Raw genomic sequence first — 23,440 nt, 5'->3', positions numbered from 1 at the left:
TCTAGTCTAAAATAATTCGTAGTGAATTATGAAATGTTTCATTCAAGTAAAGACTTTGTATTTTAAGAATGGTATTTCTTGATCATTCTACAAATTGAGGAGAAATAACTATTTTTAAGATAGTTTTTTAGAAACGTGTTGCCTTTACAAAATGTCGGATCCAACCAAAAAAAAATTATACAACAGCTATTCAGTCCATGAAGGCATATGACAAAAGCTTTAGAGACATACTAGGAAGGGTTGAAACATGATTTCAGTAAACAAGAATTGTTGGAAAACAATATACTCAAAGCATTTAAAGAAATTGTCGAAATCATACATTTAATGAATAATCAAGTCATTTATTTATACAACAAGATTTTTAAATTAAAATGCAGAAAAATCTGCTATAAATCAAGATAATCTACACTGATTTTTTTTTTAAAAGAATTATTTGCCTAAAAACTAGGACAAATATAACTAATGCAGCTTCAAAAATCATAAAAGTTGACAAGAATTACTAGATGGTGTTAGAAGGTACGTGCAACTTTCTGTTTTTATCTTGTTTTTGTGTTATTATTTCAACAGTTCCTTATATAAGAAACTGTTTGATGCAATTTTGTTCCAAAGATGTAGAACAGATTAATAAAGCTAGTCGAGGTGATTTTATCCCTGAATAATTGAAGGAAAGAGAGGTAAAGATTTCTTTTGTCTTTAGCTTTTCATTTGGTTTCTACAAGCTGCTTAGCAACCAATTAAAATTTAAATTGGTGTTATGTTGTAGGCCAAGGTTGTGCAAGATCCAGAAATTCAGAATATTCTCTCAGATCGGTGTAGTGTACTTTAAATATGATTATATTTGGATTCTTTTTTATTTGTATGCTTCACTGAAAAATCTTGGGGATGGGAGGCAGGTATCAGTTGAGTTCCAAGAGAATCCAAAGGCAGCACAGGAGCCCATTAAGAATCCTATGGTGATGAGCAAGATTCAAAAGCTGGTCACTGCTGGAATTGTCCATATCAGATAAATGTGAAGCAATTCTAAACTTTATTTATTTTTATTTTTTTGCTTTTTTCACATCAGTTGATTAATTCATAAGGCTAATTCAGTTGACATCATAAGAGAAACATTTCTGATGTTTGGGATTTATTTTATGTTGATGGATTTCAGGAATTAACTTCCATAATGTTATTGTTTGTGAAGGCCTTGGTATATTTGAACATTCTTACTTTGTAAACCCTCGGTATATAATTTCGCATTTGTAGATTGATTTGTACATTTTGATTCTAAAAACTAGTTGAACTAGTACTACTAGCTTATCATTGAAAGATTAAACAAAATGTGTGATTAAATGCTAAAGTTACATATTTTATGTAATTAAATTGGTTAATTTATGAGAGTGCACCACTAATTTTTCCATGTTTATACTGAATTTTGTGCAGGGATGCAATTTGAGGCTAAATAAAAGAAAAATGAAACAATTGGTCTAGATTGAAGAAAGAAGCAAAGAAGGAGGGCCAAAGCAAAATTTTTCCAAGATATAATTAGCTGAAATTTTTGTTGACTTAGTGGGAGATTATGTAGGGATTTTTAATATTTTTCCTTGATTTTCTATGATTAGTGGCTCTTAATTTAGCAAGACCACTAGTATAAATAGGAGGCTACATTGTTCATTTATTAATCAATTCATGCATCAAGCTTTCAATTAAGTTATTCATTAAGTGTTTTCTTTCTTCAAGTGTTTTTCATCAAGTTCTTTTATCAAGTTTTTAATTACCAAGTTTTTTTTATTAAGTTTTGCATCAAGTTCTTTTTAAGCTTTTCATCAAGTCTTTTCATAAAGTTTTCCATCAAGTTTTTAATCATTAAGTTTTTCAATTAAGCTTTTATCTCTTGCAATTCAATCTTTTCTTTCCTTTTTGCAAATTTAGTTGCTGACATAAATTCCTTATATTTTTCCATCTATTAGTTTCCAACCTTGCGTCACCTTCACCACTTACTTTCATCTCTTTTTTTTTCATTTATTCAACCTTCTCCAATTATGCTCAAAACCAACGTGCCCCAAACCTTAGTTAACTAAATCCATTTTCAGCTTTAGATCAGAGTTAGCCTCGTCAAAACCCGTGAGCTATGAACCCGAGCAATTTAACTCCTAAATTTCAATACTTATTATTTCTCCAGATTAAGAGTATGATTTTGTCAACTCATAAAGTCAAATCAACATTAAGTCAAAAAGACGTTGTTTGAGTTAGTGATTAGACGTACAGTTGGAATTTCGAAAGGATCGATTGTCTGATTGGTTTTCCGTGAACACATTGGCGTGCCTAGTGGGGATTGTTGTTTGGTTCCGCCAAGGGAAGTAGTAACGGGATTTAAATGTCCCACACGGTTGAGGGCATTGGTTCAAGCTAGGCTCTTCTAGAACGCAAAGCTGCCGGAGTTCTAAATCACGAACATTTCGTTGGTTGTTCGATCGGTTAGGGTTAGTTATTGGACGTTCCATAACTAATTTACACAAGGAAGAGTTGGTGTCCGAGGCATCCTTGTTAGCTATAACTAGCTTATTGGAAAAGAGGAGTTCATCTAATTTCGAGGATCGGTTCAAAGACGAGAAAAATCCATGCCTAAAGCTGAGCTTAGTTTAATTCATTTTTCTTCAGATTTATTTAACTGCTTTTTATTATTTTATTTTCAGCTTTTACTTTTTACGTATTTTATTTATTTATTTCAGGTTTCAAATTTTATCCCCCCGAACTTCTTGGGCACGGCAACTGCCCCGACATAAATCTGGTCAAGAGAGCAACAATTTGGAGTAAACACAGTCTCTGAGGGATCGACCCTACTCCCTATACTGCTTAAATTGCAAATTAGGCGTAGGTTTATATTGGTGGATTCGACACCCATTAATGTGAAATAAAGTAAGGGATGGTTGATCACTTATTCCAAACTTGCTCCCTAGTGAAAACATTTTGGTTTGGAGCAAATATTAGTGTTATTGTTGAACACTTCCATATAATTAATATTCGGCAACAAATTCGTCTTCTCTTTATAATGGGACATCGCCTGATTCAGTAAATATGGTGAAAAAGATTATTAAGTATATTATAAAAACAAAAATGGCATTTACGTGTCCATATTAGACTTCAATGAGTGTGAATGATGCACATATGGTGCCTAGACAGTTGAAATATAATTCCCTTGTTTCAATTGTTCATATAATAGCTCAACAATGACAATGGTACCTTGGTTTGGGATTTGCCTGGGATAGGGGTCAGCACATGTATGGTGGAGCAACTATGTTGTTTGATATGTTAGGAAATCAAATTTCTTTGCGTCATACATTAAATGGTGATTCCAAGTTACATAGCAATTTGATCCTTATTTGTTTGGTTCTCCAAAGATGATCATGGCTTACATCGACTGTTGTGTTTATAAGAATACATCCAGGAAAGGTTCAAATTGCTTAGATGACAAATAATGTATGCTAGAAGTTGAAACTAGTTCTTTCAGACATACAATATTTGGGTCTTGGTATTCAAATTTGCTACAAGCGAGATGCTCATTCGCTTTCCACACTTGTGCAACTAGCATGGCAAGCATCTGAACGGTAGATGTCCATTGCCTAATCGTAAATGTTCTTGTTAGAAACTTCAATTACTTCTTTCACTCCATGTTTGAACAGTAGATAGAATAACAATTCTAGTGCAATCAAAGTTCTTTGATTAGCATATTTGACAATTACATGACCTTGATTACATCTCGTTTAAGTTTTTTTTAAGTGTATTGGAGATCATTTAAATGATAAAATTAACTTTTATATAAGAGTTTTAAAGCTTATTAAAATGCATGATCACTTGAAAAGGTCTATAAATAGGTAGCATTGTGGTGTCTCTAATTATTGTTTTTTTAGTGTCTTTGTCTGACTATTTTGTTGAGTTTTCTAGCTGCTTTTGTTTGAGACTCTTGTAGGAATTATTTAGAGAGTTTTATGATTTGTATATGAGGTTATTTTGTGTAAATGATTGTGACAATTGTCTTTGGAGTTTCAATTTATCCATTCTGTAGGTGGCCCGGACAATTATTGAATAAAACCATTCATTAAGCGAGACTCCACAAAACCAGGATTGTTGAACTGAACCATGTTACAAAATATTGTGTATTATTTCTCTCATTACTTTGCTATTTGGTTTACCACAAGTGCAAACTAAATGCTTTTTCAAACTTTCCATACTTTAGCTTAATATACCCCCCAAAAAATTAAAGATAGAATTTTTAATATTAAATTTAATATTTAAAAAAATTATTTATTAAATTAGTAAAAGTTAAGTACTAAATATAAAAATGTTGTTTGATAAAAATAAATATTAAGTATAAAAATTATTTATTTTGTTGTTTTTTAAGGTAAAATAATAACACATTAAATATTGCAAAAAGAACAAAAGCCAAAACAAGGGGACAAACTAACTCAAGCCAATAGGCTTACCCTGTTGGAACATTTTCAAATATTTATAGTGTTCCAGGTGTAATTAATCAAAAATTATATTATTTGATTTTTTTCAAAAATATAACTATTTAAATAATATTATTTGAATAGTTATAATATTAAATGAATAATTATGTGTTTATTTTAAAGACATTATTATTCAGAAAGACACCTATTGGTGAAAGATGTCTCTATGAAGAGACATGAAAATTCCTATAAATAGGAATGAGATTTCATTTGGAAAGTACACCAACAAATTCTAATATTCTTTCTTTCCTTCCTTCATTTTCTAATATTATTAGATTATTTTATAAAGTATTATTGCAAAAATCCTTTATAGAAATTGAGTTTCTTGTCATACATTGCTCAGTGTGTAGTGGGCTATTCTCGTCAGTGCAAAACGGAAATAGTCATTGGCTTCATTGTATCCTCGAGGTTAATTTTCTTGGAACTCATTTGCACACCGAAAATAGGTGGGGGCGAATATAACCTGAAAGATAGTGATTTGATACACGCCTTGGAGCCTTGTCCTATTTCTTTTTTTTTTTGTTCGAGTTCCGTTCGTATGTTTGAGATTTTCTTCACCGGAGATTTGTACTAACAACTTTAAGGCTATATCTCATGATGACTACCACAACACTTGAAAGTGGAACACTAAAGGAGTTGGCTTCCAACTTTCTCAAACTTGATCGGTTTGACGGTCGACGATGGCAGAAAAAGATGCACTTCTTATTATCAACTTTGAATTGCTTATGTTTTGGATACTCCAAGACCTGAAGAGAATGAAAATGAATATGTTGTTGCAACCCGAGAAAGACAAAAATAGGGCAATGTTGATTACATGTGCATGGGCCACATATTGAATGGTTTATCTGATGGTTTGTTTGACACCTACCAAAACGAGGTCACCGCTAAAGAATTATGAGACAAATTGGAGACAAGATACATGACCGAAGATGCTACAAGTAAGAAATTTCTTGCCAGTCGTTTCAATAATTATCAAATGGTTGATAGTTGTTCTATTATGGAACAATTCTGTGATATTGAAAAGATGCTGAATCAATTTAAGCAATATGATATGAAAATGGATGAAATGATTGTTGTATCCTCCATAATAGACAAACTTCTTCCATCTTGGAAAGACTTTAAAAGAAGTTTAAAACATAAGAAAGAGGAAATATCTCTTGAGGCTTTGGCAAATCATCTTCGTATTGAAGAATAATATCGAAAATAAGATTAGAACCTAAATTCTGAAAATGCCAAAGTGCATGTTACAGAGGAAGTATAGACTACTAAACCATTCAAGAGAAAGTTCAAACAGACTAATAGAGCACCTAAGTTCAAAAAGAAACAAAAGGGCTCATGTTATTATTGTGGAAAGCCGGGACATTTTAAGAATGAATGTCGATTTTTAAAGAAGAAATCATCTTCTAAGGCTAATAATAACGAAAAGTTCATTGCAATGATATTTAAAATTAATATGGCACAAGATGATAATACATGGTGGATTGATACCGGAGCAACCAAACATGTGTGCAAAGACAAAAGCATGTTCAAAAAGTTCACACAATGTGAAAATGACAATGTATATTATGTACTAGAAGTTAGGAAGAATTTAGTGTCTGGAAGTCTGTTGAATAAGTTTGGTTTCAAACTTGTTTTTGAGGCAGATAAGTTTATTTTGTCTAAGGGAGGAATTTTTTTGGGGAAAGAGTATATGTATGAGAGTATGTTCAAACTCAATATTATTAATAAGAATAAAAATACTATTTCAACTTATATGGTTGAATCTTTTTGTTTGTGGCATTATAGATTAGGTCATTTGAACTATAGAAAATTGAATGACATGTATAAGTTAGATTTAATTCTTGTTTTTAATAATAATATTGAAAAATGCAATACATGTATGTTGACTAAAATTACAAGAAACCATTTCCCTAAGGTTAAAAGGAAAACAAAATTGCTTGATTTGATACATAGTGATTTTATGTGACATGCATAATACTCTTACATTAGGTGGAAAGAAATATTTTGTTACTTTTATTGATGATTGTTCTAGATATTGTTATGTATATTTATTGCATTCAAAAGATGAAGCGCTTGATAAATTTAAAGTTTATAAATCTGAAGTTGAACTTCAATGTGAATCATTTATCGAGTGCTCAAGATCGGATAGAGGTGAAGAATACTATAATCTAAGTTATTTTGAATCCACTGGAATTGTCCATCAAGTTTCAGCCCCTTACACACCACAATAAAATGGTGTAGCTAAAAGGAAAAATAGAGTCTTAACTAAAATGGTAAATTCAATGTTATCATATTCAAGTCTTGGACAAGATTTTTGGGGAGAAGTTGTTCTAACAACTTGTCATATATTGAATAGAGTTCCTAATAAGGAAACTAAAATAACCCCCTATGAAAAATGGAAGAAAAGAAAACCAAACCTTAATTATTTGAAGGTTTGGGGTTGTAGAGCTATTGTCAAAGTTCCAACACCTAAACGCAAAAAGTTAGGTGAAAGAGGAATTGAATGCATATTTATAGGTTATGCACATAATAGCAAGGCATATAAGTTCATGGTAATTGAACCAAATGATTCAATTTCAATTAATATTGTTATTGAATCAAGAGATGTTATTTTTTATGAAAATAAATTTAATTCTATATCAAGACAATTACCGCCACAAAAATTGATTCATTCTTCAAATGAGAATGAGATTCCATTTCGAACAAATTGATAAAAATGATGAATCTTGTCAAGAATTAAGAAGAAGTAAGAGGATTAAAAAGGTTAAAGATTTTGGACCAGATCTCAGTATGTTTCTTGTATAAAGAAAAGGTGAAAGTATATGCAATAAGATACCTTATTGTTATAATACGAAATCTGATCCTATTACATTTGAAGAAGCAATGAAACCTTAAGACTCTACTTTTTGGAAAGAAGCAATAAATGATTAGATAGATTCAATAATGGAAAATCAAACTTGGATCTTAGTTGATCTTCAACCAAGTTCCAAACCAATATGCTGTAAATGGATCTTTAAAAAGAAAATGAAGGTCGATGGAACCATTGAAAAATTTAAAGCAAGGTTGGTAGCCAAAGGTTTTACACAAAAACAAGGTATTAATTACTTTGATACCTATGCTCCAATAGCAAGAATTGCTACAATTAGACTCTTAATATCACTTACCTCTTTATATAATTTGGTTGTTCACCAAATGGATGTTAAAACTACATTTTTAAATGGTGAATTGGAAGAGGAAGTGTACATGGAGCAATCGGAAGGATTTGTTGTTCCAGGACAAGAGCATAAGGCATGTAAGCTTGTTAAATCTTTATATGGACTTAAACAAGCACCAAAACAATGGCACCAAAAGTTTGACAAGGTTTTTTTAGCTAATAGCTATAAAATAAATGAATCCGATAAGTGCATATATAGCAAATTTGAAAATGGAAAAGGTCTCATAATTTGCTTATATGTAGACGACATGCTCATTTTTTACACGGATTTGGAACACATAGAAAACACAAAGAAATTCTTGTCAAACAACTTTGCTATAAAGGATATGGGTGTAGTAGATGTTATTCTTGGGATTAAAATAACCCAATATGAAAGCACTATAGCTTTATCACAATCACATTACATTGAAAATGTGCTTAAAAAGTTTGATCTTTTCAACTGTATACCACCATCTACACCCATGGATCCTCAAATAAAATTAGTATCTAATGATGGTAGGAAAATTGATCAATTGAAATATGCAAGTCTAATTGGTTGTCTTATGTACATAATGACTTGTACAAGACCAAATATTGCATATGCTGTTGGAAAATTGAGTAGGTACACAAGTAATCTAAGTAGTTTGCATTGGCAAGCTTTAAATAGAGTACTTAGGTACTTAAAGAAAACTATTAACTATGGATTGTGTTATAATGGATATCCTCCAGTTTTAGAAGGGTATTCGAATGCTAGTTGGATTTCAAGTTTGGAAGATCATGCATCTACTAGTGGATAGATCTTCATTCTTGGTGGAGGAGCCATTTCTTGGGGTTCCAAGAAACAAACATGTATTATTGATTCCACCATGGCAGCAGAATTTATTGCATTAGCCATTGCATCTAAAGAAGCAGAATGGTTAAGAAATTTGCTTTATGATGTACCTTTATGGCCTAAGCCAATTTCACCTATTTCTATATGCTGTGATAGTGAGGCTACTCTAGCAAAGGCATATAGCCAAGTATATAATGAAAAGTTTAAACACATTGGATTAAGGTATAGTTATGTCCGACAATTAATCTCTGATGGAGTGATCACTATTAATTATGTGAGGTCAAGTGAAAATTTGGCGGATCCTTTGACAAAAAGTCTTGCTAGTGATGCAGTAAAAAGGACCTCAAAAGGGATAGGACTCAACCCCATTAATTAGAGTCACCCATGATGGAAACTCAACTCAACGTTTGGTATAACGTCAAGTCTTGAGTTCAATGAGACAAAGTACATCATTAGTATGTGACCGTTAGCACTATAAATAAATCCATCCTAAGATTAAAGTGTTAGGTACCCGTAATGATAAGGAAAGGATGAGTAATGTACTCTTAATGAACCCATAAAATAAATATATTAGAGTGTTATAATTACGGGAATACTCTTGATAAGATCTACCTATGTGAGTGGAAGTGTGGTCACTTTTAGGAACTCAAGGGCTTGGCTCTGATAGCACTCATGAAAAGAGGACATAGACACATAGCCATAATAGTGTCCCTAATTACTATGCATTGACCGATGTTGAAATCATTTTGTGAGATGTGTTCGGTTAATCAAATGGAATAGTTGGTCCAAAGTTTAGTCTACCATGTAATTTCGATTAACTTTAACATTGTTTTCACTAAGTGAATGTTCAATCATAAGATACCTTCATTCATGCAAATTGATCTCCAAGAATATTAAAATCCAAAATATTTTAAAAATTGGGGGAGATTATTGGAACATTTAAAAATATTTATAGTGTTCCAATAACAATAAATGAATGGGTGTAATTAATCAAAAGTTATATTATTTGATTTTTTGAAAAAGAATTATAACTATTTAAATAATATTATTTGAATAGTTATAATATTAAATGAATAATTATGTGTTTATTTTAAAGACATTATTATTCAGAAAGACACTTATTGATGAAAGATGTCTCTATGAAGAGACATGAAAATTCCTATAAATAGGAATAAGATTTCATTTAGAAAACACACCTACAAATTCTAATATTCTTTCTTTCCTTCATTCATTTTCTAATATTATTAGATTATTTTATAAAGCATTACTGCAAAAATCCTTTATAGAAATTGAGTTTCTTGTTATACATTGCTCAGTGTGTAGTGTGCTATTCTCGTCAGTGCAAAACGTAAATAGTCATTGGCTTCATTGTATCCTCGAGGTTAGTTTGCTTGGAACTCATTTGCACAATTAAAATAGGTGGGGGCGAATATAACCTTAAATATAGTGATTTGATACACGCATTGAAGTCTTGTCCTATTTCCTTTTTTTTTTGTTCGAGTTTTGTTCGTGTGTTCGAGATTTCTTCACTGGAGATTTGTACTAACATACCCCATACACTCTGTCTAGGTCCTTCAGTTCCATGATGCACAAGAGAAGAACTATAAGAAATAATAGATTGAACATTAATAAGAATAACATCCCATTTAACATGGTTTGCATGTAATAAGAGGACTCTAGCTAAAGCATGAGCCGCCTTATTGGTATCCTGACAAGTCTTACAGAAGGACAAAAGTTCAAAAGATTATTGTAATTGTGACCAATCATACAATATCTTACCAAACATAGTGTCAATGTTGGGAGAGATAGGTAGCATTTCAATGACCCTTAAATAATCTGATTCAACAACTAAATTATCCATGCATAATGCCTTAAGCCAAAAAAGGGATTCCCGAATGGCTATTGCCTCGGCCAGTGAAAGATCAAGCAAACCGTCCATCTACCTAGTGAAGCCTCAAATCACATGGCCATACGAGTCTCACAAAACTATCGAAAAACAAATTAAGTTATCCGCATTAACTTTAACCACCCCGATGTTGGAGCCACCTAAGAGCCCGCATTAACTTGTCTGCCACCTAATTCTCGCCCACCAAAAGTCGCATATACTTGGCTAGCATCCTCTCATACGTGCTAAAAATCATCTATAAAAACCACAGTCCGATCAGTCGGCACTTGTGCATCCTTCCAATAGTGGAGGTTTCGATGAAACCATATAGACCAAATTAGCATTAACCCCTGTACTATTGCCAACCAGTCTACAAGTCAAGTAGCGCTGAGGTAAAAGCTATAGCCGAGTTCTACCAAATTTAAAAACCAGCCATCCTTCATGTTGATTTCACGTGTTCACAGTGCATTAACACCCTTTACCACATTATACACATTAAAAGTCAAGAAAAATACACTTATACAAAAAATAGGTAATGATTAAGCAACAGTTTTTAAATAAAATCTCTTTACTAGAATGGGAAAGCATATTATTTTTCCAACAGTAAATACACTTGCTTAGTTGGTCCTGTACAAATAAAAAGATCTGCTTTTTGTTCCTACCGAAAAGAGATAGAAGCCTTAGACACCTCCAATGATTAAGAGACTCACTAAATCCTAAATTTGACATGACAGATGTATGAGCCATAAGAAATGTATTTAAACTAAACATTATCGTTGAGACCTCTTCATAACAATGCAGAACCTGTCTGACAGAATTACAATCGACATCAGTGGCACTAAAAAATAGAAAACTGTCATCCATAAATAGTAAGCGTGTGACACTCGGTGCTCACCTATAGATTGAAACTCCATAGGTATCACCACAAGCTTCGGCCCTCCGTAATAAGAAACTGAGCCCCTTGTACATAAGATGAACAAATATGAAGAAAGTGGATCCCCTGACGTAATCCTCTGTGCAGTATGATTGGCCCAACCTCTTGTCCATTAAACGAGATAGAATATTGTCACACACAACATAATCCACTTTATCCATCGATCATCAAAACTCATCTTCAGCATAATAAACTGTAGAAATCCCCAATCAACTCGATTGTACGCCTTAATTATATCAATTTTCAGAGCTACATCACTTGCTCACCCTCTTCCCTTGTTCCACAAATAATGAATAAACTCAAATGCTATCAGAATGTTGTCAGTGAATGAACTTTTTGAGCTTGTTAAACATGACCTTAGCCATAATCTTATAGAGAACATTACATAGAGCAATACGTCGATGATCCTTGTTGGGTTTTTTACAGCATCAAAAGAAGAGAACAATACAGAGAAAAAAGGAGGAAGAAACAAAGAACAATTTACTTGCTCACAAACGTGCAGCAAGGAAGCAATCTGCTTTACACAACGGATATGCTTGCTCATTCAATATGAAAACAATACATTGATAGTCAAAATACATCACCAAATATTTAACTAACCCCACTAATCAGTAGTGGGTCTATTAAAACATTGCTTGTATACATGGATAAGCTGACTTATCAGCTTAATCATCTCATCAAAACATCAACATCAAAGTTCATTCTCAACCAAACTAAATTACAATGCAACTAAAATAGAAAATATGTTGTGGCAACATGCACAAATGCTGCAGCATGCATACAAGCTGTATGCACTCAACAAAATCATCATAGTAGCATGCACTTTAACAAAAAACATAACCGTAGTATGGTTGACCATTTTTAACACTCCTCTTTGGCCTCCATGCTACAAATACCAATCATTCATCAAGTTTTTTTTAGCTTGGCAGTCCCAAAATGCTTTTCAAGTTGACCCTGCTCAAGTAATTCATCTTCAACCTTGGCCTCATTCTCAACCAAATCTGATTCACACACTTGACTATCCCAGTCTTTTGTACCAAAGATTTGTTTTTCAAATGGAGTCTTCTCCTCCTTCACAGCCTTGGTTGGCAACTTGCCTTTAAATACATCTTGCCTTGTTCCTTTGTTCATTACAGTCCTATTTCTTCTTGCACATACTCTCTCCTACTGTGGAGTGTCTTCATGCACATACTCCATCAACTCCTTCAGCTTATCCCAAGCTTGTTTGGGAGGCTCACAGGGGTGAGCTGCTGCTATCTTTTTTACAAACAATCCCTCAAAGACTTAGGCTAATGATAGCATTTGTTGGGTTTTTGACAGCAGCAAAAAAAAAGAACAATACAAAGAACAAAAGAGAATGAAACAAAGAATAATTTACTTACTCACAAACGTGCAGCAAGGAAGCAATATGCTTTACACAACATGCTTGCTCATTCAATATGAAAACAATACATTTATAGTCAAAATACATCACCAAATATTCAACTAACCCCACTAATCAGCATTGGGACTATTAAAACATTGCTTGCACACATGGATAAGCTGACTTATCAGTTCAATCATCTCATCAAAACATCAACATCAAAGTTCATTCTCAACCAAACTAAATTACATTGCAACTAAAATAGAAAATATGTTGCTGCAGCATGCATACAAGCTGTATGCACTCAACAAAATCATCATAGTAGCATGCACTTTAACAGAAACATATCAGCACCATGGTTGACCATTTTCAACAATTCTTCATACATGATGGTCGATTCTTCTTTGGATTGAGCACCACAATAGTCTCATTAAGCTTATTTGGGAACTCACCATTCACAAAACCAAGCACAACATTGAGCATATACCTCTTTAACAATAATAAGCCAACATCATTGAAAGAAAGTCGTGTTTAGCCCGTCTGGCCTAAGCACCTTATCGGGTGCATTTGTGTAACTGTCTCTCTAAACTCCTCAATAAAAAAAAAGCGCAAGTATTGCTTCATTATTCTCAGTCGTAACTGAAGCCTCGAATCCCACAAAAGCGAAGAAATCAGAAAGCATCAATGTCGAAGATAATTCCTAAAAATACCCTTCAATAATCATGTGCATACTATCATCATTTGTGAATGGAGAACTCGACTCATCCATAAGCATCAAGATTATATTAACCCTGTACCGCTTAGAAGCTTAGGCATGAAAGTACTTAAGTATTTTCTTCCCCGTGACGAAGCCATAACACCTTAGCTTGCTATTTCTATTACACAACCTGTTGAGCTAGCAAGCTATTCAATTTAGCTCGTAGATCTAGTAGAGACGGGGTAATTTAGCGACGCCTCTGCACAACTAAAATACTCTTCTACAAGTCTCTAATATAAGCTCAAAATTGGTCCCTCACTCTCTCTCATGTAAAACCCAACCCATTCAAAGGAATTTTCGTGAGACAACAGTCCTCAATGCAATTGTGGAAACCATTCAACCATCATACCGAATACTCCACCCCTCCCCTATAATGGCCCAAATTTAAGGTTATCGGAACAGTGGTTTCGGGACCAAAAATTTGATGAGAAAAAAAATTATTTTTATTATATTTTTATGGCCTACAATTTCACGGAAAGATTTCGTAAAAATTTTGTTCAAAAACTTTGATGTTTGGGCACTCAATTTAGTCAAAAGGACTAAATTGTAAAAAGTACAAAAGTTGAGTTCTATATGTTAGAGGTGTCCAATTATTATGAAATTTTAAATTGAAGGTATTTATATGGTAATTAGACCATTGGTTAAGTTGGTGGACAAAAATGGACATGGTTAGGCATGTTTCCAAAGTTTTTCATTAAGGGCATTTTAGTCATTTAGTTATTAAAATGAATTAAAAATAAAATTAAAAGCCTATTTTTGATCATCTTCTTCATTAGGCTGAATTTAGCAAGGGTAGAAGCCATAGTTAGGTTTTCAAGCTTCCAAGCTCCATAATCAAGAAGAACGAACTCGAGGTTAGACAAAGGGAAGAATAAAGTTAAAGACTAAGTTGGTGAATTGGGCTATATATTGAACCGAGGTAAGTTTATGGTAAATAAATGCAATATTTTGATAATTATAATTAATACTGTTATTTTTCAGCAATTATGTATTTATTTCATGAAAATATCTAATGTTAACTCAAGTATGAGATGACAGAGAATCAGTGTTAAAAGGCCCCGTTGAAACATGAGGAATGTATTGGATACAAATGTCATGACATTTGGGTAAAGAGATCCCATGTAAGACCATGTCTGGGACATGGCATTGGCATCCTTGAGATCATGAGAGGTCTCATGTAAGACCATTTCTGGGACATGGCATTGGCACCGAGATGAAAGGTCTCATGTAAGACCATGCCTGAGACATGACATTGGCATCCTTGAGATCATGAGAGTTCTCATGTAAGACCATGTCTGGGACATGGCGTTGGCACCAATATGAAAGGTCCCATGTAAGACCATGTCTGGGACATGGCGTTGGCACCGATATGAGAGGTCCTTTGTAAGACCATGTCCGGGACATGGCATGGGCACCGATATGAGAACATCCCATGTAAGACCATGTCTGGGACATGGCTTTGGCATGTTATTATCAGAAAAGACCCGAGTATCGTTATTATTCTAATGTAGCTCAACGGGCTAGTAAACAAATCATGTTCATGAAAATTCAGTTAAAAGCATAAATGGCAAGCTCAGGTAAGTTATAAGAGTTAACAATTTATGATATTATCAATTGATACTCAATGTTTCCGCAAGGGAAGAGTAAGTTATAATCATGAGTTAACTAAGTAAACAAGCAAGAGAATGAGAATGAGATTAATGAAAGAGTAAATTAGAGACCTTGACATTCGAGTATAATCATTTATGTTAAATGTTGTTATTTATTTGCTAGTAAACTTACTAAGCTTAATGCTTACTTCTTTTATTTTTCTTTCTCTTATAGTATTGCAAAGCTGCTTCAGGGATCCTAAAGAAGTCGGAGATCGTCTACACTATCAAGAACAACTACTCGGTATTTTATGATGAAACACGTTTGAGTCATGGCATGTATAGGGATTTAGTTATTTTGCTTGTTTGTAATTATGATTTTTCTAAAGAATGATGTGTAAGTATTTGTTTATGAATGGTTATTAAAACGGTTAAGTATGAAGGAGTTCATTGTTATAAAAGTCTAGGTGATAAATTATGCATGGAAATCCTGAAAGGGTAAAATTTTGCAAAGAAACAGAATTCAGGCAGCACAGTTATTTGACTTTGAAAAATCACCTAGGATGGCATAAAATGAAGTAGAGGGTTAATGATATATAGAATTCAAGCTTTTTGAGTCTATTTTGATAGAAAAATAACGGTGTCAAAAAAGGAAATTTATATTTGAAGAATTGTGAATTTTAGTGAAACACGGTAAGAACTATTTTTGGAGTCCCCTATTCTGAGTTTAGAACATCAGTAAAAATTGTACAAAAATATTTATGAGTTATAATTTATATTTATAGATTCCTTATTGAGTCTATTTTCTGTGGGAACAAGTTAGAGCACCATATAAAAATCCTATAATGATAAAATTTATTTTTAGTAACAGGAGGTCAGAACAGTCAAATGGTGAAACATGGGAGACTCTAACTAATAAACTGTACTAATTGGCTAGACCAAAAATTCTAAAAATTTTATGGTAAGTAGATATATGAGTCTAGTTTTAGGGAAATTTTATGGAATTAAATTTTTAGTTCTGTATCTTGAGTTATAATTAATTTAGTAACTGCTACGCGATTGGACAGTTTACTGTAAATAGTGAAATTAATTTTCAAAGTAAATTTTTATGCCCCGAATTAATAAGATAAGCTTAGTAATGCCTCGTGCTCAACTCTGAAAATGATCTCGGGTAAGGGGTGTTACATTTTTTTTGTATCAGAGCAGGTTTAGTCAGTTCTCGGAAATACGCAGTATGAATAAGAGTCTACCTATACATGCCATACTTATATATTTTGATAATGTGATGACTCCTGACGAATTTAAAATGTTTTCTTTTATAGTTATAGATCCTGAACGAGCTGGTACAGATGAAGTAGAGAGTAATGTGTCTACTCCTACAGAAGGGACGGTGCCACCAGATGTTAATGTTAGTGAAATGCCTGCATCAGTTAGACAGGGATGAGGAGTTAGAGAAGCCTTCTTCCAAGCCATGAATGATTGGTTTGGCGAGTTCATTCGTACGAATCCGACTGTAAGACCTCCACCCCCTCAAAATTCACAGGTTCCCCATATAGCTTCCCCAGCTGCAGGTATAGTTATCAGGGAGAGACCACCTGTTGATAAGATTAGGAAGCAAGGGGCTGAAGAATTTCGGGCTACCAAAGATGATGATGCAGAAAAAGTAGAATTCTTGCTTGAGAATACCATTAGAGTTTTTGAAGAATTATCTTGTACACCAGAAGAATGTATGAAGTGTGTTGTTTCACTTCTTCGAGATCCAGCCTACCATTGGTGGAAGACCCTTGTTTCAGTAGTACCGAGTGAGAGGGTGACTTGGGATTTCTTTGAAGAAGAGTTCCAAAAGAAGTATATCAGCCAGAGATTTATAGATCAGAAAAGGAAGGAGTTTCTTGAGCTAAAACAAGGTAAGATGTCCGTGACTGAATATGAATGCGAATTTGTCAGACTTAGTAAGTATGCCCGGGAATTTGTGTCCACTGAAGCTAACATGTGCAAGAGATTTGAAGAAGGCTTAATAATGATATTCGATTAGCAGCGGGTGTCTTGGAATTAGAGAGTTTGTTGTTTTGGCTGAGAGAGCTTGTAAAGCAGAAGATACAAATAAAAAAAAAAAGAAAAAGAGAAAGGAAAAGCTGAAGTTGAAGTTGAAGTTGAAGTACAAGATACAAAGAAGAGACAAATGAGTAAATCATTTCAGTCAACGTCTAAGAGGCCTGGGGAGTTCTCTAGTGGATCACATTTACCAGCTAGATATTCTAGCCGAAGCAGGGGCAGAAGATTCGAGGGTGTTAGAGCTCAAACCACTACAGTTGCAAGTATGGGCAGTACACGACCTTCTAGGCCAAAATGTCCTCAATGTGGGAGACGCCACCCCGGAGAGTGTAGAGCAGGTGAAAATGTTTGTTTTAGATGTGGAGCGTCCTATCACTTTTATTCAGGATTGCCCTGAAACAACTAAAAGATAAGTGATAACGAGTGCGAGATCAATAAATGCTCCTACCAGAGGTAGCCTTCAGAGAAACACAGGAATGAGAGCGAGTAACAGGGGTGCATTCAGAGATTCAGCAGCTAGATCTGATGTTGGAGCACCCACAAGAACATATGCTATTCGAGCTCGTGAAGAGGCGTCCTCTCCTGATGTAATTGCGGGTACATTTTCTATCTATGACACGAATGTTATTGCATTAATTGATCCTGGCTCTACACATTCATACATATGCACAAAATTAGTATTTGTTAAAAATTTGTCTGTTGAACCTACTGAATTTGTGGTTAAAGTCTCGAACCCCCTAGGCCAGTTTGTGATAGTGGATAAAGTTTGTAAAAATTTTCCACTGATGGTAAAAGTTATTTGTTTCCTGGTTGATTTGATGTTATTGCCTTTTGATGAGTTTGATGTGATATTGGGCATGGATTGGATAACCCAACATGATTCAGTAGTAAACTGTAAACAGAAATATGTTGTGTTGAAGTGCTGGAATGGAGAATTACTTCGGGTTAAATCTGATCAGACAGAGGAATTATCTGATGTGATTTTAGTGATGACAGCTCAGGGGTCTGTTAGAAAAGGGTACAATGTTTATTTGGCATATATGTTGGATACTAAGATATCTGAGTCAAATATACAAGCAGTGCCAGTTGTATGTGAATTTTCTGATGTGTTTCCAGAGGAGTTACTAGGGTTGTCACCAGAAAGAGAAGTGGAATTTTCTATAGATCTGATTCTGGGAACTACCCCAATTTTCATAGCTCCGTATCGTATGGCTCCTACAGAATTAAAAGAGTTAAAGACATAGTTACAGGAACTTGTTGATAGAGGTTTTGTTCGTCCGAGTCATTCACCTTGGGGTGCTCTAGTTTTGTTTGTAAAAAAGAAAGACGGGTCTTTGAGATTGTGTATCGACTATCGGCAGCTCAATAAGGTAACTATAAAGAATAAGTACCCATTGCCTCGAATTGATGACTTAATTTATCAGCTGAAAGGTGCCACAGTATTTTCGAAGATTGATCTTTGATCGGGTTATTACCAGTTACGGGTAAAAGAGTCAGATGCGCCAAAGACAGCTTTCAGAACCAGGTATGGGCATTATGAGTTTCTGGTTATGCCATTTGGGTTGACTAATGCACCTGCAGTATTCATGGATTTGATGAACTGGATATTCAAACCGTATCTAGACAGGTTTGTAGTAGTTTTTATTGATGACATTCTAGTTTATTCTCGAGATGAAAATGAGCATGTAGAACATTTGAGAATAGTGTTGCAAATTCTACATGAAAAGAAGCTTTATGCTAAATTCAGTAAATGTGAATTTTGGCTTCAGAAGGTGGGTTTTCTTGGACATATTGTATCTGCAGAAGGCATCAGGGTAGATCCAAGTAAAATTTCAGCTATTGTCAATTGGAGTCCACCGAAGAATGTATCTAAAGTTAGAAGTTTCTTGGGTTTAGCTGGTTATTATCGGAGATTTGTACAAGGGTTTTCTACGATAGCTTTTTCGATGACCCGTTTATTACAGAAAGATATTAAATTTGAATGGACAAATAAATGCCAGCAAAGTTTTGACCAATTGAAGGAGTTGTTGATGAAAGCACCTTTGTTGGTATAGCCTGAATCGGGTAAGGAATTTATTAATTATAGTGATGCATCATTAAATGGTTTAGTTTGTGTCTTGATGCAAGAAGATAAAGTAATAGCCTATGCTTCAAGACAACTTAGGCCACGTGAAAGGAACTACCCGGTATATGATCTTGAATTAGCTGCTATTGTATTTGCATTGAAAATATGGCGACATTATTTGTATGGTGAGAAATGTCATATTTATACTTATCACAAAAGCTTGAAATATTTGATGACACAGAAAGATTTGAATTTGAGACAACGCAGATGGCTTGAATTGATAAAGGATTATGATTTGGTTATTGATTACCATCCGGGCAAGGCTAATGTGGTAGCTGATGTTTTGAGCCGAAAATCTCTGTTTGCTTTACGAGCTATGAATACCCAGTTGTCACTGGCTGATGATGGTTCAATCATAGCTGAAATGAGAGCTAAATCGATATTTCGTCAACAAATTTGTCAAGCTAAGAAAAATGATGAGAAGTTAGAGGCTAAACGGGTACATTGTGAGTCCGGTAATGATTCAGAATTTCAGACTGTGACTGATGGTTTTTTATTATTAAGAGGCAGAGTATGTGTACCGAAGAATTCCGAGCTTATACAGAAGATTCTACATGAAGCCCACAGCGGTACTATGTCTGTACATCCGGGGAGTAATAAAATGTATAATGACTTGAAAAAGATGTATTGGTGGCCAGGTATGAAACGTGATATCTATGAGTTTGTATCAAAGTGTTTGGTATGTCAACAGGTTAAAGCTGAACATCAGGAACCTTCGGGGTTACTTCAGCCAATCACTATACCGGAATGGAAATGGCAAAGAATCACTATGGATTTTGTATTTGGGTTACCGATGCCTCCAAAGAAGAAAGATGTCATTTGGGTAATTGTCGATCGATTGACAAAGTCCGCGCACTTTATACCAGTATGTATGGATTATTCTTTAGATAAATTGGCTGAATTGTACATATCTGAAATTGTCAGACTACATGGATTGTCTGTCTCCATTATATCATATAGAGACCCCCGATTTACGTCTCGTTTCTAGGACAAATTGCAAAAAGCTTTGGGTACTCATTTGTATTTAAGTACAGCATTTCATCCTCAGACAGATGGCCAATCTGAGCGTGTAATTTAGGTATTGGAAGATATGCTCTGATGTTGTGTATTAGAGTTTCAAGGTAATTGGGAAAGATATCTACCTTTGATTGAATTTGCTTATAATAACAGTTACCAGTCCAGTATTAAAATGGCTCCGTATGAAGCTTTTCATGGTAGAAAATGTAGAACGCCGTTATATTGGACAGAGCTTAGTGAAAAGAAGATACATGGGGTTGATTTGATCCGGGAAATAGAAAAAAAAGTAAGACTGATTCGGGATAGTCTAAAAGCAGCTTCCGATCGTCAGAAGTCATATGCCGATCTCAAACGAAGGGAGATTGAATTTCAGGTGGGTGATAAAGTATTCCTAAAAGTGTCTCTTTGGAAGAAATTTCTCCAGTTCGGTCGAAAAGGTAAATTGAGTCCAAGATTTATCAGACCATATGAAATCATAGAAAGAATTAGACTGGTTGCTTATCGATTGGCTTTACCACCGGAACTATGCTACGATGGTATCGATCAGATCCTTCACATGTTATTATTCCAACAGAAGTAGAAATTCAGTCGGATATGACTTATAGTGAAGAACTGGTTAAAATATTAACACAAGAAACAAAGGAGCTTAGAAACAAAAAGGTAAATCTGGTGAAAGTGTTATGGCAAAAGCACGGAATTGAAGAAGCAACATGGGAACCAGAAGAGGCAATGAGGAAACAATACCCGAACCTCTTTACTGGTAAGACTTTCGAGGATGAAAATCCTTAAAGGGGGGAAGAGTTGTAATGGCCTAAATTTAAGCTTATCGGAACAGTGGTTTCGGGACCACAAATTTGATGAGAAAAAAAATTATTTTTTATAAAATTTTTATGGCCTACAATTTCACGAAAAGATTTCGTGAAAATTTCGTTCAAAAATTTTGACGTTTGGGCACTCAATTTAGTCAAAAGGACTAAATTGTAAAAAGTGCAAAAATTGAGTTCTATATGTTAGAGGTGTCGAATTGTTATGAAATTTTAAATTGGAGTCCTTTATATGGTAATTAGACCATTGGTTAAGTTGGTGGACAAAAATGGACATGGTTAGGCATGTTTCCAAAGTTTTTCCTTAAAGGCATTTTAGTCATTTAGTTATTAAAATGAATTAAAAACAAAATTAAAAACCAATTTTTGATCATCTTCTTCATTAGGCCGAATTTAGCAAGGGGAGAAGCCATAGTTAGGGTTTTCAAGCTTCCAAGCTCCATAATCAAGAAGAACGAAACTCGAGGTTAGACAAAGGGAAGAATAAAGTTGAAGACTAAGTTGGTGAATTGGGCTATATTTTGTACCAAGGTAAGTTTACAGTAAATAAATTCAATATTTTGATAATTATAATTAATGCTGTTATTTTTCAGCAATTATGTATTTATTTCATGAAAATATCTAATGTTAACTCAAGTATGAGATGACAGAGAATCAGTGTTAAAATGCCCCGTTGAAACATGAAAAATGTATTGGATACAAATGTCATGACATTTGGGTAAAGAGATCCCATGTAAGACCATGTCTGGGACATGGAATTGACATCATTGAGATCATGAGAGGTCCCATGTAAGACCATGTCTGGGACATGGCATTGGCATCCTTGAGATCATGAGAGGTCTCATGTAAGACCATGTCTGGGACATGGCGTTGGCACCGATATGAAAGGTCCCATGTAAGACCACGTCTGGGACATGGCGTTGGCACCGAGATGAGAGGTCCCCCGTAAGACCATGTCTGGGACATGGCATGGGCATTGATATGAGAACATCCCATGTAAGACCATGTCTGGGACATGGCTTTGGCATGTTATTATTAGAAGAGACCCGAGTATCCTTATTATTCCAATGTAGCTCAACGGGTTAGTAAACAAATCATGTTCATTAAAATTCAGTTAAAAGCATAAATGACAAGCTCAGGTAAGTTATAAGAGTTAAGAATTTATGATATTATCAATTGATACTCAATGTTTCCGCAAGGGAAGAGTAAGTTATAATCATGAGTTAACTAAGTAAACAAGCAAGAGAATGAGAATGAGATTAATTAAAGAGTAAATTAGAGACCTTGACATTCGAGTATAATCATTTATGTTAAATGTTATTATTTATTTGCTAGTAAACTTACTAAGCTTAATGCTTACTTCTTTTATTTTTCTTTCTCTTATAGTATTGCAAAGCTGCTTCAGGGATCCTAAAGAAGTCAGAGATCGTCTACACTATCAAGAACAACTACTCGGTATTTTATGATGAAACACGTTTGAGTCATGGCATGTATAGGGATTTAGTTATTTTTCTTGTTTGTAATTATGATTTTGCTAAAGAATTATGTGTAAGTATTTGTTGATGAATGGTTATTAAAACGGGTAAGTATGAAGGAGTTTGTTGTTATAAAAGTCTAGGTGATAAATTATGTATGGAAATCCTGAAAGGTTAAAATTTTGCAAAGAAACAGAATTCAGGCAGCACAGTGACGTGATTTTGAAAAATCACCTAGGATGATATAAAATGGATTACAGGGTGAATGATATATGAAATTAAATTTTGTTAAGTCTATTTTCATAGAAAAATAACGGTGTCGAAAAAGGAAATTTATATTTTAAGATATGTGAATTTTAGTGAAATAGGGTCAGAACTATTTTTGGAGTCCCATATTCTGAGTTTAGAAAATCATTAAAAATTGTAAAAAAATAGTTATGAGTTTTAATTTATATGTCTAGATTCCTTATTTAATCTATTTTCTATGGGAACAAGTGAGAGCACCATATAAAAATCCTATAATGATAAATTTTATTTTTAGTAATAAGGGGTCAGAACATTCGAATGGTGAAATAGGGGAGACTCTAACTAATAAACTGTACTAATTGGCTAAACCAAAAATTCCAAAAATTTTATGGTAAGTAGATATATGAGTATAGTTTTAGGGGAATTTTATGGAATTAAATTCCGAGTTCCGTAGCTCGAGTTATAATTAATTTAGTAACTATCGCGCGATTTGACAGGTTTACTGTAAATAGTGAAATTAATTTTCAAAGTAAATTTTTATGCTCCGAATTAATAAGATAAGCTTAGTAATGCCTCGCGCTCGACTCCAGCAACGATCTCGGGTAAGGGGTGTTACATCCCCACTTATCATTAATACAGAGCAAGTTGTTGAAAT

At 34.0% G+C, this 23,440-nt stretch overlaps 1 long non-coding RNA gene across 1 annotated transcript; it reads left to right on the top strand.

Moving 5' to 3' along the window:
- Nucleotides 1-528: 528 nt before the first annotated feature.
- On the top strand, nucleotides 529-1,509 carry LOC107931291 (uncharacterized). Its single transcript, XR_001693194.2, has 4 exons — nucleotides 529-674; nucleotides 764-812; nucleotides 894-1,009; nucleotides 1,423-1,509. It is a non-coding gene; the product is annotated as an uncharacterized lncRNA (long non-coding RNA).
- Nucleotides 1,510-23,440: the final 21,931 nt, after the last annotated feature.

This window comes from Gossypium hirsutum, chromosome D08 (genome assembly GCF_007990345.1).
Source record: "Gossypium hirsutum isolate 1008001.06 chromosome D08, Gossypium_hirsutum_v2.1, whole genome shotgun sequence".
Lineage (NCBI taxonomy): Eukaryota > Viridiplantae > Streptophyta > Magnoliopsida > Malvales > Malvaceae > Gossypium > Gossypium hirsutum.
Note: the sequence above shows the minus strand (reverse complement) of the source record. Positions and strands in the feature narration are given on the sequence as shown.